This window comes from Charadrius vociferus, unplaced genomic scaffold (assembly GCF_000708025.1).
Source record: "Charadrius vociferus isolate BGI_N301 unplaced genomic scaffold, ASM70802v2 scaffold858, whole genome shotgun sequence".
NCBI classification, from domain to species: Eukaryota; Metazoa; Chordata; class Aves; order Charadriiformes; family Charadriidae; genus Charadrius; species Charadrius vociferus.
Window position 1 is genome coordinate 3273153 of NW_009649724.1, and position 17030 is coordinate 3290182.

General features: G+C 43.1%; 1 protein-coding gene across 2 annotated transcripts in view; it reads right to left on the reverse strand.

The window, feature by feature from the left end:
• Positions 1–17030, reverse strand: part of FLI1 (Fli-1 proto-oncogene, ETS transcription factor) — a 77333-nt gene that overhangs the window by 58159 nt on the left and 2144 nt on the right. The window lies entirely within an intron of this gene.

Consider the following 17030-nt stretch of genomic DNA (forward strand, 5'->3'; position numbering starts at 1 on the left):
TAACCTTTAGGCAGGGCTGCCCACAGGACAAGTTTGCATAGTGCACCATATTAAGGTTTCTTTTCCCATCAAGTAAACTGCTAGAGCACAAGCCAGCACCCAAGTGTTTCTGATTTGGAGAGCCCTGCTCTAAGGTACAAACCTACTTGGATCTTCTTGTAGCCTTTGAAGTCATCGTTGCGCATCCTTTGCTTTTAGACCTGTTGGCATCTACAGATTCTACCTGTCCCTTTCCTTGCCAATTTATCACTCACAGGCTAAAATTAGACCTCTAAAGCCATCTTTTAAAAACAAAACAAAACACAACACTGTTTCTTCTTTTAAAGATGATGATGATGATCGTTAGGAGGATGTATACAGCAAGCAATGAAGGCTTTGGTTTACAGCCACATGCTTCACAGTCATGCCATCCCAACTTACCACCTTAACTCTGCAAGCAGCACAGTCTCTGTGCAGCTTTCCTGCTTTGTAACAGACCCAGCACAAGTGTCTCTGCATCATGGTTCATGCTTTTCTGGTTCAGAGCAGCTGGGAGTGCCATAATCTTCATTAAAAGTCTAATTGTATTTATAACTGGGGGTTTAATCTTTCAGTACATAATTTCTAGCTCTTTCCTGCAATCCTAAGAAACTCACTTTTATTAAATAAATGCTTATATACTTATGTAATTAGAATGCAATTCAGGCTTTCCAGATGAATACCAAATACCACAAGAGCTGGCAACAGCATTGCCATGTCATCCAGCATTTCTCTTTCAATCCTTCTGCAGAAGTCCATTAGCCCCACACTGTCCTGTTTCTTGCTTCTCTTTTGTACGCTCTTATTTTTCAAAGCCCCTTTGGCCATGTGGTATCCAGAACTAAATGCCTTCTGACACGTGCACTTGTATCTTACAGAGTGTTTATTATGAGCCCAGCTTGGTGACATGAGTATTAATGCAGAGGCAGCTCACAACTGCACTGGCCTTGTTTGCTGTTTTCACCTGCCTGATAACTCTCCTCAGCTGAATTGCTGCTCAGATTTCTTAGGTTTTTCTGGCAAAGAGGAAATGCATTTCAGCCTAATACCAGGGCTGCCCTCAGCCTTTGGGTGGGTGCAGAAGCTTCCCTCTCACTTTCTGCAGGGGCATTTCACTTGTTTCTTTGTGTTACTCAAGTCACATGCCTCTTTCCCCACGTTTAATTTACCTCAGATCTCCATTGCCCATCTAATCTGCAATATAATTGTCCAAGTAAAAATACAGGAGGCAAACCCCAGGCTTTCTTCATTACCTTCACTAGAATAGGTTTACAACAGCTGAAGTTCCAGCTATTTGTGTGCAAGGAATGTATCTGAACTTCCTAATATTTCTAGAAATTCATTACAGCCTGCCTCGCTCCGCTAAGGTATGACTAGAGAGAGAAAACCCAGACTTCATGGCACATTTCTCAGCTCCTGCACAAAGGTCCTGCGAGCACTTGACCAAATAAGACAAGGAGCACTCATCTAAAACAGGCTAACGCTTATGCCCAGAAGAGCAGGTGAATGACCATACCAGAGGACCACACCTTCTTTGCCTCAGGTTGCCTGTCTGGCTTACCTTGTGCATCTTCTTATTTACCTCGTGTGTCTCTTTTATTAGGATGAGTAAAGAACCAGCCTCTCTAAGTGAAATGTTCGCATCTGCGACCAGGGTTTCCACTCTGCAACGCCCCCGCACCCAACCGCACTCCATGAAGCGGGGGAAGGCTCTGAGCTTGCTCAAAAGGCAAAACTCATTTTAACTGCATTTTTTCTCCCCTTTGTTTTTTAAGAATCAGCTTGCAACAAATGGCACTTGCTAAATGACTGTCTAACAAGACAAAATGGTGCAAACCTCCCAGCGTGCCCCCCGCTAGCTGGAAAGCACTTGTCCTTACCAAGGCAGGCGCTTGCGTGCAGAAGAGGTTCCCGGTTCTATAGAGCATTGAGAGACAAGAGGTGCGTCTTGTTATTGCAGCCTCTAATGAAAATTTGCCTGCCATGTATCCAAGTGTGATCTGGAAGCAGATTTGCACCTGTCTCAGCAGGCCGAAATCAAACAATAACAGCGCTGAGAGAGCAAGTTGGTTAGCAAGCGGCAAGGGCCAAGCGAGTGGGTGAGAGCCCCCTTGGTACGCCTCTGCTCTACTGCTGCTCATCAGATTCTTTTAATCAGATCATCAGAGCAAGGATTTTTTGTGCTTTACATGCACGTCATATACCTTTCTGCTCAGGAAAAGCAACCCACAGCTAATGTGACCTTTGATTATCAGGGCTGGAAAGAAAAAAGTGTCCATGAGGGTGTGTAGCACTGAGCAGGCGATAGCCACTGTTCTCCCATCAGCTTCTAGAAACGCAGTGGTGGGGTGCGGCTGCCACTCTTCCTGCTCATGCCGAGGGGCTGCGACTGTACAAGCGCAATGCAACGTTTGTCGCTAGAGATTTCTGTTAAGTTTTGAGTTATACAGGCTGCAGAGCAGAGACTGTGGTTTTTTTCTGCATTTCATAAGTGACTAGAACATTTTATGTCCTATAAATAGTGTCTTTCCTTTCCTAGTTGTAAAAACCCCAACTCTTGCATCCAGCTGCTTTGAACTTTATTTCAGAGAGGATTTTCTATCGACTTATTAGGCACCTACGGAAATCTTATCCAGGGCTTACAAAGCTCTTTGTGAAGATTTGTCAGTTTTCAGCCTTACCTCAGCAGAGCATTACCCATTATTATTTTACAATTAGGAAAATCAAGGCACAGAAACCTTTAATGACTTGCTCAGGGTCTCTGGGCAAGAAAGAGAAGTAAAGCCAGGGAGATTCCACTTGCAGGCTTCTGCTCTAATTACTGAACATCATTCTTCAACAAGTCTAGCTTTTTTAAAAGCAGGGACATGTGAGCATGATTGTTTTCTGCTGAGCGGAGTAGATACCAGATGAGAGATCTTTCCTCTTTATCTTTTTACTAAATAATAGATGACTGATTATGATCTTATATGCTAAGAAAACTTTGTTACAGATAATTTCAGGTTTCTGAACATGTTCCTCTTCTAGAAGTATCCTTATCTACATAACCCATTAAGTTAGTCATAACAAAGAGTGCATACGTGTCTTAGACACAATTCCTGGTGAAATACTCTACCGCCTGGCTCAGAATGAGTACACCCCAAGTTGCCCTTGTGCTAGCACTGGGCAAATACACTCTGGAGGAGGGCTCCGATTCCAAAGCGCTCGAGGTCTGGGTAGGCAAGATAGAAAAACAGGGAATGATCAGTCCTGCCTGGCAGTTCAGTGGCTTCCTGTGGTTGTACAGAAAGTCACTGGCAGAGCCAAGAGTGGAAGTCAAGCGTCCTGAATCATAATCTCATGTTTTAAGCACAAAACATTGTGGGTTTTTTTCTTCTAACATATCTGTTACTCTTGCAGCAAAACTATCTTTCAGGGCTCCTTCGTAGGGTTCCCTCACGATGTGGGAGCTGACCATCCTGCCCCGCTTCAACCCTTTATCAGCTCCACATGAAATATCCTGCACAGTAAGCAGGTATGTAGCTGCATGAATCCATACCACTGCAGAACTGGGTTCAGTAACATTCAGATGAAACACTAGAGCCAAGGACTGCAAAATTACTTTTGAAGCATTTACGCGTACGCTGCTACAGAAAACAACAGTGATAATCATTTAGACCTGCTCACCCCACTGACCCTAATTTCAATCCAGGACAGTTCTGATGGAGTCAACGGAACAGCAAAGGTAAAAGATGCATATGTGCATACATATATAAAATTACCATTGCCTGAGACAGATCCATTTTTCAACTGTTTGCTTAACTCCACCAGTTAAACCTGCAATTTATACCGAGTAAGAGAACCATGGTCCTTTTATCTACCGTAGCTGATGATACTCAAAAGCACTTTGTTTACTTAGTATATTGCACATTCATTGAGCCTTGTATCAACAAACACTGCATGTGCTGACACCATCTGTATCAAATACTGCTTCATCGACAAAGCTCATTTGCAGATACACCTAACACTCAGGTACAGCCCATTCCACACAGTGAAATTCCTTACAGCTTTTTGACTTGCTACCTGAATGAAAACTATCGCAGGTCTGCTAATTTCTGTTAAAAATATCACATACACACCCTTGTACTTGCTATTAAAGACTTAAGTTCACAGAAGTAGAGGAGAGTGTCGACGAGCGCTTGTGTATTTGTGAATGCATACATACGCAATGTAGAGGAGGGTTTGGAAAGATGCATCTGGAGGTAGTGATGTAAATGCGAGAGAACCAGAGGGTGGTTCTTCTGCGGTAGACGAGGCTGTGAAAAGAGCACGCACCTTCCTACCGTGGAGGTCCATCTCAACAAGGGAGGGCTGCCCCTGCAGAGCTGAGCTCTCAGGATCTGAAAATACCTGATGTCACTCATGTCATGACCTGGGCAAGACCTGGGCAAAAAAAGACCTGGGCAGCATTTGGGAGAATGGTCTGTTGGGAGTCGGAGGGATTTTTTTTTCACAGCCCACTCTGTTTCTGCTCCTTTGCTAGACAGACTTCAGTTACGTACACGTTTCACCTCTCTGCTGGTGTACACACATCTTCCACATCACACATTTCCAAACATGTTTCCACGGCATGTCAGCTAACCTCCTTCAGACTGGCACAGAACAGTGCACGGTGAGAAAAGTGCTGCTCACGAGATACGGTTTCTGTGGTTTAGGGTTATGTTAATTAATTAATTCTTTTTTATTTTTGTAAGTCTGCAGCTGCTAGTTTTGAAACGACCAAGCCTAGAGCTGCAAAAGTATGAAAGAAAGGGTAAGAAATCAATGGAAGAAATAGACAATCAGAGTGGGATCCTGACCGGGTACTGGCTGCTATTTTTTAAAACACATAAAAGTTTGGCTTATGTAAGAAACCATCTGGTATTTAGGCCTAGTTGAAATTTTAGCTGTGTGCGTGTGCTCTGTGTATGAATCAATGGAGCAGCTTCACAGGCGCATGCACGTACTCTGCTGGACTCCTTCACCAGGCAGTCCAGGGCACTTGCTGCAAAAATCTGGAAAACCTATTGGACTTCACACCCTTCTTACTCCTTCTGGACAGCTCGTAATGGTCTTTGATCTAAGGGAAAACCTGCCTGCCCATCATAGCTGCAATGCTACAAACCCACCTTACAAATAAGTGCGTGACCCAAAAGCTTGCTAGCTATCCCTGTATCTCAGGAACACGGTAGGTTGATGAATGTTAATAAAGAACATAAAACAGCAAGAACCACTGGGTGTCTTTCTGTTCATTACATTGCATTGCAGGACGTGCCTGCACTGAGATCACTGTAGCTGCTGCTCATGAATAGGACTGAAGTCAGACCCACCTTGTAAGAGCATCATCCAGACAACGCAGAGAGGAAAGGAAGCATTTGCTGACTTCTACAGATGAGAAACTGAGATACAGAGAGGTGAAGTGAAATGCCTGAACTCATACAGGAAACCTGTGGCAGAACAACTAACTGAACCAGGTTGGGCACTGCTGAGGACAAAGACCGGAGTGAATTAACTGCTCACAGATTTTTCTGACTCACTAGAAGTTAAAAAAAAAAAAAAAGGCACCACAATCCCAGAATTGCATCAGGGAGGGTTCTTCCAGTGTGTGTTAATGCCAAGGACTGGGAACAGTGTGTGCCGCTCCAGTGACTCATGCTGAGAAAAGACAAATTCAAAGGGGAACAGGTGCAGCTGAGGGCTAAGGAATAATGGGAGAAGGGAGGGTTATGAAAGAGATTTGAAGATCCCAGCAAAACAAAGACAGAGAGAGGTATGGCAGTGGTCTGTAAATACACTGGGGGCATAATGTCAGGGAAGGGAAACTGCTGTTTAAGCTAGTAGTGCTGGCATGAGAGAGATATGAATCAGTCATAAGCAAATGTCAGTCCAAATCAGAAGAAAGTATTCAACCCTCAGAATGACAAAGTTACAGAATTCCTTTTCAGTGAGGAGCCGTGGTGGTAGAAAAAAAACCCCGTCCATCCTTTACAGAAACCTTGATGCATTTGGGAAAGGAATGACGGAGCACGGTCACATCTGACAGCAGAGCTCGGAGCTCAAGAATTGCCTCCAATCTGGAGTTCAAATTAAGTGCCTTAACTTTTCTTCACTCCTAAAGAATTTAGAAGAAGAATCTCTTGTTACATACAGTGCTTAGCACAACAGAGACCACTCTGGTCTCTAGGCACTACTGCAGCACAAATAATTCATAACACTAACTATCAACCATAATTACATCCTTCCTGAAGTAGAGATGACATATGAGAATACCAAACATGAAGAGCAGGGAACTAACTGCAAGCTTATTCCATCCATTAATGACCACCTCATATTCTGTGAGAATGAGAAAACCTCTGCTCTCAAATACAGCAGTGCAAATCCAGAGGATTCGTTGTAAGCAAGCTTGAACTTCAGTGCATTGCTTTCTCTCTCTGAAGGGGACGAACTCTATCCACTTGTTAAAACCTTTGCCCACTGCTCTGGAAGTGCTGGGAAGGCAAGGGGTTCCTATAACTGTAAAGCTGGATTTCAGGTGCCCTGCAGAAACCAGCAAAACAGACAGAGACCAGTGTCATCTTTAATACTGACATGAAGAAACCGTGTCCCCCAGGCAGGAGTTTGTTGGGGCTCAGAGTTAAAAGTGGATATACCCTTTTCCTACCAAAAAAAGTGTTATGTGGTGATGCATACCGGGTAAGGTTTTTACACTATAACACTACTCAAAATTCACAGGACACAGTGTCATTGTCAACGGGAGGACAGAGCTGCTTTTCAGAAGAAAAGGACTAGAAGGTACCGTGGCAAAGCCCTGTTCCAGATATTCCTCTGTAAAATTTCTGCATGGGTAAGACGTAATACTTTTCAGCCTGGACCTGTCCGTGCTCCTTCTTCCACTTTATGCAACACAGAAGGCAGATTGCAGCGCAAAAACAACGTACTGTGAGATTCTGCACAGACGCTCAATCTGCGGCAGGGCGGCGAGGAGCTGGAGTTTGGGCCACATGCCATTGCAATGGTAGCAGTTTCCCTTCAGCTTACTAGAGACGTCTCAGATTTCAAGTACAATCTTAGTGTCCCAAGGGAATTCACGATCACTCGGATAAAACGTTGCACGCACGCTTGTCTGGTAGAAAATGGGATTCCGAAGAAATATGTGCAATTAAAAACACCCCAGATCCTGATAAGACACACTGGTTTTCTCTGTGTCAGTTCCTCGCTTAACATAAGATCGTTCTTTCTCTTGTCACAGTGGAACTATTACAGACAATTTTGGTAATATTTGTAGGATGATGCTGAGAGTTCTTGCCTAACAAATCACTTCAGTGCATGCCTATTTTAAAGCCTGGTTGGTTCTAATGAAGTCAGATGTATTAGTTTATGGCTCTTAGAAATATCACCAAAATATAAACATTTGTGCTGTGGAAGGATATACATGTGCATATTAGATCTAATTAAGGAAGGACGTTACCACGCATGTCACATAAATTTTGCGAGCAAGTTCAGGTTAGGAGTATCACCATCAGAAAAATTATTCTTGCTGCAGCAAACCGTCTCTGAAGGACCACGAGTTACACAGACTGTGGTCTAGATTCTCACTATGCCTCACAGACATCCACAGCAACTGTGATACCTACTCAAAATAACTTTCAGTCTTTTGGGATCCATTTATAAGTGGCGATCTATCCGGCTTTTGAGCTTGTACATGTATCTAGTGATTTTTCTGTCTACCAGTGGTAAAACTCAAGGAAGTGTGTTTAAGGTCCACCCTCTGCTACAAATCCCTGGGCAATTCTAATGCCAGGGACTTGTGAACAGCCACCAGGACTCTTTGCATCTCTGATGGTGACTCCCTGAGTGACCACTTGCTTCCTGCATTTCATCTCTAAGTTTTTTTTTACTTGGCCTGCTTAGATTATGGGCTCTTATTCCACCTACGTGCCACGCTTCGTCTTGGTGGGAGCCTCTAGGGACAACTACCATAATATAAGGAATTAATCATACGAGTCACGACTTCTGGTTCTAATCATGATTCAGTCCTAAAAGCTGATCTGCAACACGACCCTCATGGACAAATCCTCAGAATTTAATAGGGATTAAATCAATGGAGTTTTTATGGAAATTGAATTATACTGTATAGAAATTGTTCCATAAACAGAACACAGCAAAAAAGGCGAAACTTCCTTGATTTTCCCCTGGATTTTACAGAAGGGATATAATTTTGTGATACTTTTCCCTAGGTAATCCAAAGTTATTTGATAAAAAATGACATTTTTCAATGTAAAGGTATAGAATTTTGTTATTACATGAGAAAACTTCAAATCATTACACTGAAACCTGCAGAAAGGCAATTCTGTAGGAGGGCAATGATGTTAATTCTTTTCCTTGGTTAAAGTATCATAGCTCCTGCTCCTCCCTTAGGCTTGAGTGAGCAGGGGTCCCTGGAAACTCTGCCTTCTTGTTAGCTGATGTGGTGCAGTAACCCTCTGCTGCTTCAGTGTGTTTTAACCACTGGCCACCCTTTCAAGTTTACACATCACATACATACATAAAGGCATATATAGAAAACAGGCCAAGCCCAGAATCTTTTATCCTATTCCATATACTGCCATTCCTGAATGCCGACAGTTTGGATAAATGAAACTTGGATAAAAGCTACCTATTCTGGTAACTTGCAGTTTCCCCTCTCCTTTCTAAGCTGGCTGAGCTCTGGTGGTTTGGATAAACAGGTAAACCCTAAGCATGAATGCATTGCACTACTTCAGTGGGAATTTGCAGTTATCCAGTGTATATTTCTCAGAATCAGGCCCATGTTTGCACATAACTCTCTACTAACATATAATTCCATACTTCTGTAGTTGCTTTTAGCTGTGTTCAGAAGCACTTTTATAGGCATCTACTCAGGCCTGATCCGAGATCACGTTCCTCTATCTGAACAAGACGACAAGTGATTCTTGTCATTCAAGCGAACAAGAAGTTGTGATTCTTATAAAGAAAAAGCATCAGCTCTGACAAGCAGAGATTATGAAGGGATAGTGCATCTCAGCAAAACAGTACGCTTGTCAGCTGGGTCAGGGGCAGGAGCTGAGGAAAAGTGGTGCTTCCCCAAGGGACAGGCTCCTTACTGCATGGCATAATTTGGATTTTTTATCTCTCACATATTAGCATATTCCTAACGTGATTGGCAGGACTGAAATAGAACTGCAGCCCCATAACAGCTACGGGAAAAATAGTTGTAGGAAGAGAGCAACTGCCATTCAGTGTGGTGGTTTAAGAGAATCATTCTTGTTAAAATGTATAGGGCTGCCAGTTCTAGTATGTGCCAGGGCAATGCCATCCGTAGTGTATATGTGTAACCATTTTGGGGAGCATTTCTGCCAGGCGCCTACATATTTCTGGACACAAAGTTCCAGCCCCAAGTTCAAATGCCAAATAAGTTCACACATGCAAGCCTGTGCAAATCAATGAGATCTCAACACCTGATTATTTGCTTTAGCAGAACATTAAAAATCCTGTATCTCTAGTAACATACAGAGTCTTTGGCTGAGATTTTTCTTTTCTGCTTTACTTCGGTAGACTAGAGCATGGTGGCTGCCCACTGCTCTGGAAGTGGTTTCATTTTAACAGCAACACCGTTCTTGCCCCTCTGCAGTTGGCAATGCAGAACTCAAGTAGATATGAAGAGGGCACTATCACTCTAGGCAGCCTGACTCAGAGACTGGGAAGAGAAAAAATAAAAGGCAAACGTTCGATGCTAACATTATATGAAGTCCCAAGGAGATTTGGAACAGGAGCAGCGGAGGAGTTACAGTTTCCTTTGTTCTGTTAAAAGGAAAAAGGAAACACATCAGGAAACCAGACTGTGGAGCACAGGAAGTCTCACTTTGGCTGATAAAAAGGAACTGATGTGAGGTTGGTTCAGATGCAGTTATAAGTCAATCAAGCTTGGAACAACAAGAAGAGCTATTCAGAAGAAACCAGAGAGCCAAATTCTGCTTTTAGCTGTAAAAATGGTAATTTAACCTCTCCTAATCTTTTCCTTATCTTCTTTTTTAAAAGAAAGTTGCTGTAAAAAACGTTCAAATAAGAATTTTCTCATCGTACAAAAAACGGTTTCCCGAATTCACCACACCTTCCACTGACCCCACCATACCTTACTCCAGTTTCTTTTTTTCACTCATCAACCAACTTAAAAAACTGTATTCTTGCTGATTTATCTCTTCCCCTCAGATCAAAACCAGAATTAGTTAAGAAGGGTAGTTTTTTTGCTGAGTGAGAAAACAGCAAATGACTAATTAAAGGCTCTCCTGCCCGTTATGTTATTTTCACTCCCTCTGCATGATTGACAAGCGTGGGCCAGTATGCTAACGTTCGATTCCTGGGTGTGCAGCTTTGTCAGGCTGGGGTGGGGGTGAGGGGTTATATATATATTAATTGTTTCTTGCTCCTTTACAGCCCTGTGATCAGTTTAGCTCTGGTCTATGCTGGAAGAACAGGAACCAGGTATATGCAAATAAACCAGTAAGCTTAGCTATATCCATGGCATTTGCTGCAGGAGCCTCTGCTGAGCTGTGTTTCTGACTGTATTTTAGAAAAAATCAGGAAAAGAAAGAATGCTTGATAGACATGAAGATCCAGGGTCATTTTCTTTTCAGCATCATACCACTGCTGAAGAGAAGCAAAGGCCGAGATTTTGCAAGACACCTGGGGGATTTAGCCTTTCTTCTCCCATCTATTTCCAGTCAGAGTTGTATACTCAATGCCCCTTCGCCAGTTTTGCAAATCTTACTCAACATGTTTACATACAGAATCAAAATAATTTGTTAAGCACCTAGAAAGCAGCCTGGTTTTCAGAGGGAACAGTTACCTTCAAGAGCTTATGAGAGTTACAGGCTGCCAGTACCTTTACAAATCAAGCTGCTTGCTGAGTTAGATAAATATGCACTTACATACCTATTTTTAGGGCTCTGGCTTCAAAACATGGAAGCAAAACAGAATTAGATGCATCAAAGTGTCTCCAGTATCAAATACTGATGGTCCCTGTCAGGTCATTATTTCAAAGTTTTGCCTTTGGTGCTATTTGTCGCTGGAGAAACAGAAGGTTTATCAGGACATACTTAAATGTCTTCAGCAGTAACATACCTCCCTTTTGTTTGGCTCTCTGTCTTACAGCTAAAGGAAAAGCTTTTGGTAGCGGGGGTGGGGGAGGAGGGAGGTAACGTTTGTGGCTTTACTACAAGAGACAGGTTTCTAGATCAGTGTTACTAGCTGTGTAGATACGCATCAGTAATTATGTGGCCTGGGTAATGAGAGGAAGAAAGAAAATAAGCAGTAGATACATTAACATTTTGAAGCCTTTGATATTTGGAACTCAGTAGAGTAGATGATACATTGTCCTGTACCATACGTGGCTGTTTATAGCAGCACAGTTTAGGTTGGTGATGTTACTTGGTGGGCACCCTGACTGCCCAGGGCTCTGTGATGACACAGCACACAGGTTAGCAAAGACTTGGGTTTGCCATCAGGCAAATTATTTCCAGAAGGAGGCAGAAAACCACACTTGTGTGGTGATATTTTAGTCTGTATTTTCAAAAACAGCTATAAATATGCACTCACAGCCGTGTAAGAAAACATTTGTTCACTCAGAAAGTGTTTTTAGGCATCACCCATGGAAGTGTGACAGGGCTTTGTAGAACTGAGGAGTGCACTGCAGGCAGCTCTTTTTACATGCCAGTGCTACATATGCATTGTGCGCTCACGTTCACATGTGCATGAGAGCACATGGGAGGCACAGACACTGGAAATAGATCTGTTGTTCAATTCAGAACAAAAGATCTAAGGAGAATTTTACATTTTGGGGGAAAGTTGGCTTCAAACCAAGTTGTAGAGCTAAGCTTAATGTACTAGACCAATTTTTTCTAGGCGAGCCATGCACACATTCATGCACTCTCTAGTACTAACACCATGCTTCTGCAGCGTTAGGTGTTTAGCAAACCCACAAATATCTGAAAATCTGAAGTTAAGGCTCCCTTGGCTCCTTTAATTTTCCTGCTTGTGCATGTTTGCACTGAGATGGGACATAAGGTCTTTCTTTAAGTGGTCAAGTAAATTCAAGCAGAATGAGAAACTTTCATTTTTCAAAGGCAACTTATGGGGTGCTGTAAAAGAATTTCACACGCTGATGTTTTACAGAAGAATTGAAGATGCTCTGGTTATATGTTCTTGGCCTGATCCTGAAAAGATGTGAACTGAAATCAAGAGGAAAGCCACCTGTAAGACCACGAAGGAGAGACCTGAAGAAAATAAACTCTGCTTCCTGCAAAAATTGCTACAAATGCCCTTCCCCCAGCACATCTCAGCTTATCAGCTTGTCATCTAAGACCTCACTTCGAGATGCAACCTTACCCTTTCCTTCTCTTGATTTCTGTCCCTTTCTCATAATAATCCAACGACTACTCTTACGCACCAAGACTCCAGCAAAACTCTCCTTAGAAGAAATACTGCAAGGAGTGATAGAAGCTGGGCCTTCCCCTATACCCATCTCACAGCAGGAGTATCACAAAATTAAAATAAATAACTAAAATAAAAGCATGAAATCCTCAAGACGTGCATGCTACTACTTAAAGTGACCACATCCTGTTAGGGTAAAATCCACAGTGGTAGAGAGAAACTATACAAGGCTCTCAGCACCTCTTTAAAGCCTCTGAGTGAAATCCCAAGTGCCTAAAACCTTAGCAGTTGGCGCTGTTTTGTTGTGTATTAGGTTTGCTTCAGACTAATCTTCCCTCCCATAGCAGGAACAATCCTACTACAGAGCAGCTGAGCTACTCAGTTTACCAACTCCGAAATAACTTCCCCAGTGTTTTACTTGCGTAGCAAACAGGAGTTAGTTCTGAACACCTTGAGCCGATGGCACCCAGTATTACAGCGTGACTGCAGGTTCATACTATGGCAAAAGGCACGCATTTGCATACAGATCTTGGACGGAAAACAAAGTAGCATTGTAAAAATATCCCCATTACAAAACATCTCTGACAGGTTTTTGCTGTTGTATATTAGAAAACCATTATGCAATACAAATGTCACCTGACTAGGGACTAGGATATCAGGGAACATCACCATTTATGCCTTAGAAATTTCAGATAGTTTTGTTAAAAATTGCTTTTGAGGGACAGCAACGTAGAAAGTCTCCAGTAAGCAAACATCTTTGTGACTATGTTTTTTTCCCAGTCTGGAGATTAGGAGTCTTGCCCTAGGAGTCAATGCCTGCTTGCCAGGAAAGGCCATCTCTAAAAGGCCAAAGCCAGGGCAATTTAAAAATGGCAAAACAGACATTTTAATTTGCTCAAAAAAGAAACATGTTCTTAGTTTGAGATCTTGATGGCCAAGTTTCAGGACAAGAGGCGAACGCCTACAGTTCACAAACGACAAGAAACAGTGATTGCAATAGAAACCCTACCCCACCCTTTGCTATAGCAACACCAACATACAAGTTGTCTTCTCCTGGAAGGAGACAAGTATGGTTGTCATCTACTTGAGTAATGCAGAATTTTCATTGAATGTCCTTCAGATGGTCTCTTATGTCCAGAACATAAGGATAAACATGTTTTCACAGAATGAAGGCAGCAGTTACACAAAATACGTTTTTTTTAATAACAGTCAGGCTTTGGCAAGTGTATTTACTTGAATTATTGTCCACATGTAAAGTGGAACTGAAACAATTAAATCAGTTTGAAACCACACCATTTGTTAGTGTGAGGAAGTCCACGCATGGGCATTTTGCTGAGATTAGATGTACCCTTTTTTGATTCAGTTTGAGGCAATATAAACCAACCCCCGCCAAACACAATGTCAATTATGTCAAAGTGGGATGTTAACCCAAAGAAGATATGATTTGAAGTATCTGAAGGCATACAATAAAAATGTTATTGACTATTTAAAATTAGCACAAACATAAGGCGTCGCGAGTTTCACTGGCTCCAACCCATCTTCTGCAAGTGCTGTTCACAGAATATGAACTAAATATGGAAATTAACTAATAAAGATAAATATTTGCTGCACTTCTTTCTCCATGAAAGATCTTAGAGCACTGGTCTAAAGGTTACTTTTCAAGCCCGCCAGTCCACCTCCTGTGTCAGGTATTAAACAGATTATTTGAAGAATGCAGTAAAAATTGCATGCTACCACGTCAGTAAGTGATCTAATTCCCCTCCAGATAAATAATTATTTATGAAGAAATAAAGATGCATTCTAGAGCTGCTGCATTGGCTCAGAAATATCACACATGACGTAAGTCAGTGTGTGATGGGGAAAGATGACTTACAGTTCTGAGCTGATCTCATAATATATGTTAATACACATGGCATTCCCTGAGTTTTGGGTTAAAAAACTCTAAAAACAACTTCAATACACACATCCACAAAGGATGTAAATGTAGCTCAGGATCATTCTGACCACATCTACTCTCTGACCATGCTCTGTTTCCTCAGGAGCATGCAATTGTGAGCCCTTAGGACAGCTCAAGCCTACAGTGGATTTACCCCTTTACTGCAACGTTACTCTGCAGTTGGGCAGGTTTGCAGGTAAGGAGGCAAAACCAGCCATCCGAAAGTCTGTCGTCAAAATGCTTTCTGAATGACATAAAAAGATTAAGAGGAAAGTACAGGCATAGTATTGGGGATCACAGGGTAAAGGAAGAGGTTTTTATAGTAGACTGGACTCAGACTCCTTCTGCATCTGCCAAGTGTGCAGTTGAAAGTCTTTGGTTCAATTAAAATAATTAGTCTGTGGAATAGTTTTGTGTAGGCTTGAAAAAACAGTGACTTGTATTTTTTAAATTGAAGACAATCACCTAGAATGCATAGCCTTCTCTATCTATTCTGCACTATACAGCACTTATCTCCTACACAGATGGGTATATTTCTGAGTTTATGGAGGGAAGCGCTTCTTAACCACGCCGGTATGCAGATTTCATCTGGTCCCTCACCGTGTTCTTGCTCTAGATAATAAAAGAGCCTTTTTCTGTGTTTTTCTTGCTCTCTAGTCACTTACTTGCACCTTCCTGCCATATTATTTCCCAACCCAAATGCACAGCTTTGAGAAATCAATGCGTACAACCTACGTGACAGCAGACCTAAGGATACAATTGCTTTTGAATTGCTTTCCTCTGGACACAGTACAGGTTTGCTTTACTGTGTCCTAGAATTTAGAAAATCTACCCTGAAGCACAGGTTATATATAGACCTCAGCACATTAAAAACATGTAAGCATCTCAAGCCACATCCTCTCCCGTTGCCCTTCACCTGAGAAAAGCTAGGCAAGGTGGCCTAACCCCTTCCTTTTAGTGGTGAACTGCAGCAAGTCTGTCAGCGCATGGGTCTGATATTCCTTGGGAACTTGCTCTTTTTCTTCCCGGTAGGAAAATTTGCAAGAAATCTCAGATAATCATGAAGGCACTAAAGGAACACTGATCTAAATGCATGATACAGAAAAGGGGTACATTATAGGAGGAGGCAAACAGGACATGGGGACCTGCAGCAACTTGCTGATGATCCTGGAATTGCTCAGTAAACAAACCCAAGAGGAGACTGGTGTATCTGGATGCTGTCTCTCTTAGCTTGAACAGCCAAATTATTTTGGAACTACAAGTGAAGCAGGACAATGTAAGAACAGGCTGCAGAGCAGTCAGCGGGCAGATCCAGGAGTCGGGGCAGTGACCTGGATGCGGCCGAGTTCCTCCTTTCCCCACAGCCTCTCCAACGTGACTGCTAAGCGTCACAGTTCCTCATCTCCAAACCAAGGGGGGGGCTTGGGGAGAGGGGTTAGCAATAATACTTTGCAACATGGGGTGACTGGGCAGAGGAGTTCCCTGTAGGCACCATGGGGCTGCTACGTGGGTCATAGGAATACTTCAGCACCTTTCAGAGGATGAAGCGGGGGGCTCATGGCCTGTGTGGAAAAGCAAGTCCATGTGTGCACCGCAGCAAATGTACAGATGGGAAATTTCTGCACTTTCACTGCATAATATTTAGGGCTCCACAAATCAAAGAAGGTTGTGGTGCACTAAACGTATCCTGAATGAGGCCTGGGTTACTTTTGCTACAGATCTGAGGAGGTGGTGGGGGAGACGTGTCTTATTCTTGCCATACCTCCCAAATTTTGTGCTTTCAACGCTCCTGCTTTCTCTCCTCCTTTCCGACATTCACCCTTTCGTTCCCTCTTTCCATTTTCTCTTCCTGCCCATCTCCTACCCTCCCCCTTCTTTTGAGACCCTTCCAAACAGCGCACTTGTCACAAGCTTCAATCTAAGGGAGAAAGTTTCAGTTCCTGCCAGTTTGCAGCTTCTTTCTCCCCAGGTCAGCAAAAAAAAAAAAAAAAAAAAAGACTTTTAAGAAGAGATCAACACCCCACCCAGGCGATAGGCATCTTTCGAAATCCTCCAACCCAAACACACCCACAGAGTCTCTCGCTTCAAGGCTCTTCTGTTTGCGCTGCTTCTGTACTATAGCGCTCCCTCAAGAAGAGCCCGTAAGAATTGCACAAGGGTCCCCCAAAGCAAGAAAGTCAACAGTCTGCTGCCTAGGCTTTGAGAAACAGCGTGAGCCACCTCAAGGGGCTTGGAAAAGGCTTGGGTTATCTTTGCAGAGGCTGAAGGACCAGCCGGTTGGATGGGGGGAAAGGAGGGGGAAGCACTCGCCAAGTCCCAGCAGCGTTCTTGGTTGCTCAAGGCCACCAGAGGTTGGTTATGTTCGTGGTTTTTTGCCACACTCTTTGCTTCCCCTTCCCCCTGCCTCGCCCCAAGCTAGGGTGATGTTTCTCCTCCAAACCGCCCTCCAAATCGCGCTCTGTCCCCTCAAAAAAAACCCAAAAAACAAAAAACCCGCTGGAGGAAACGCACGGGCGACCACCAGAACCAGCAGTGCATTTCAAGCATGGCCGGGCGAGGAAATCAGTGTCAGGGGCTCGCATCTGGGGCCGGCTCGGAGCCGCTCTCGCCG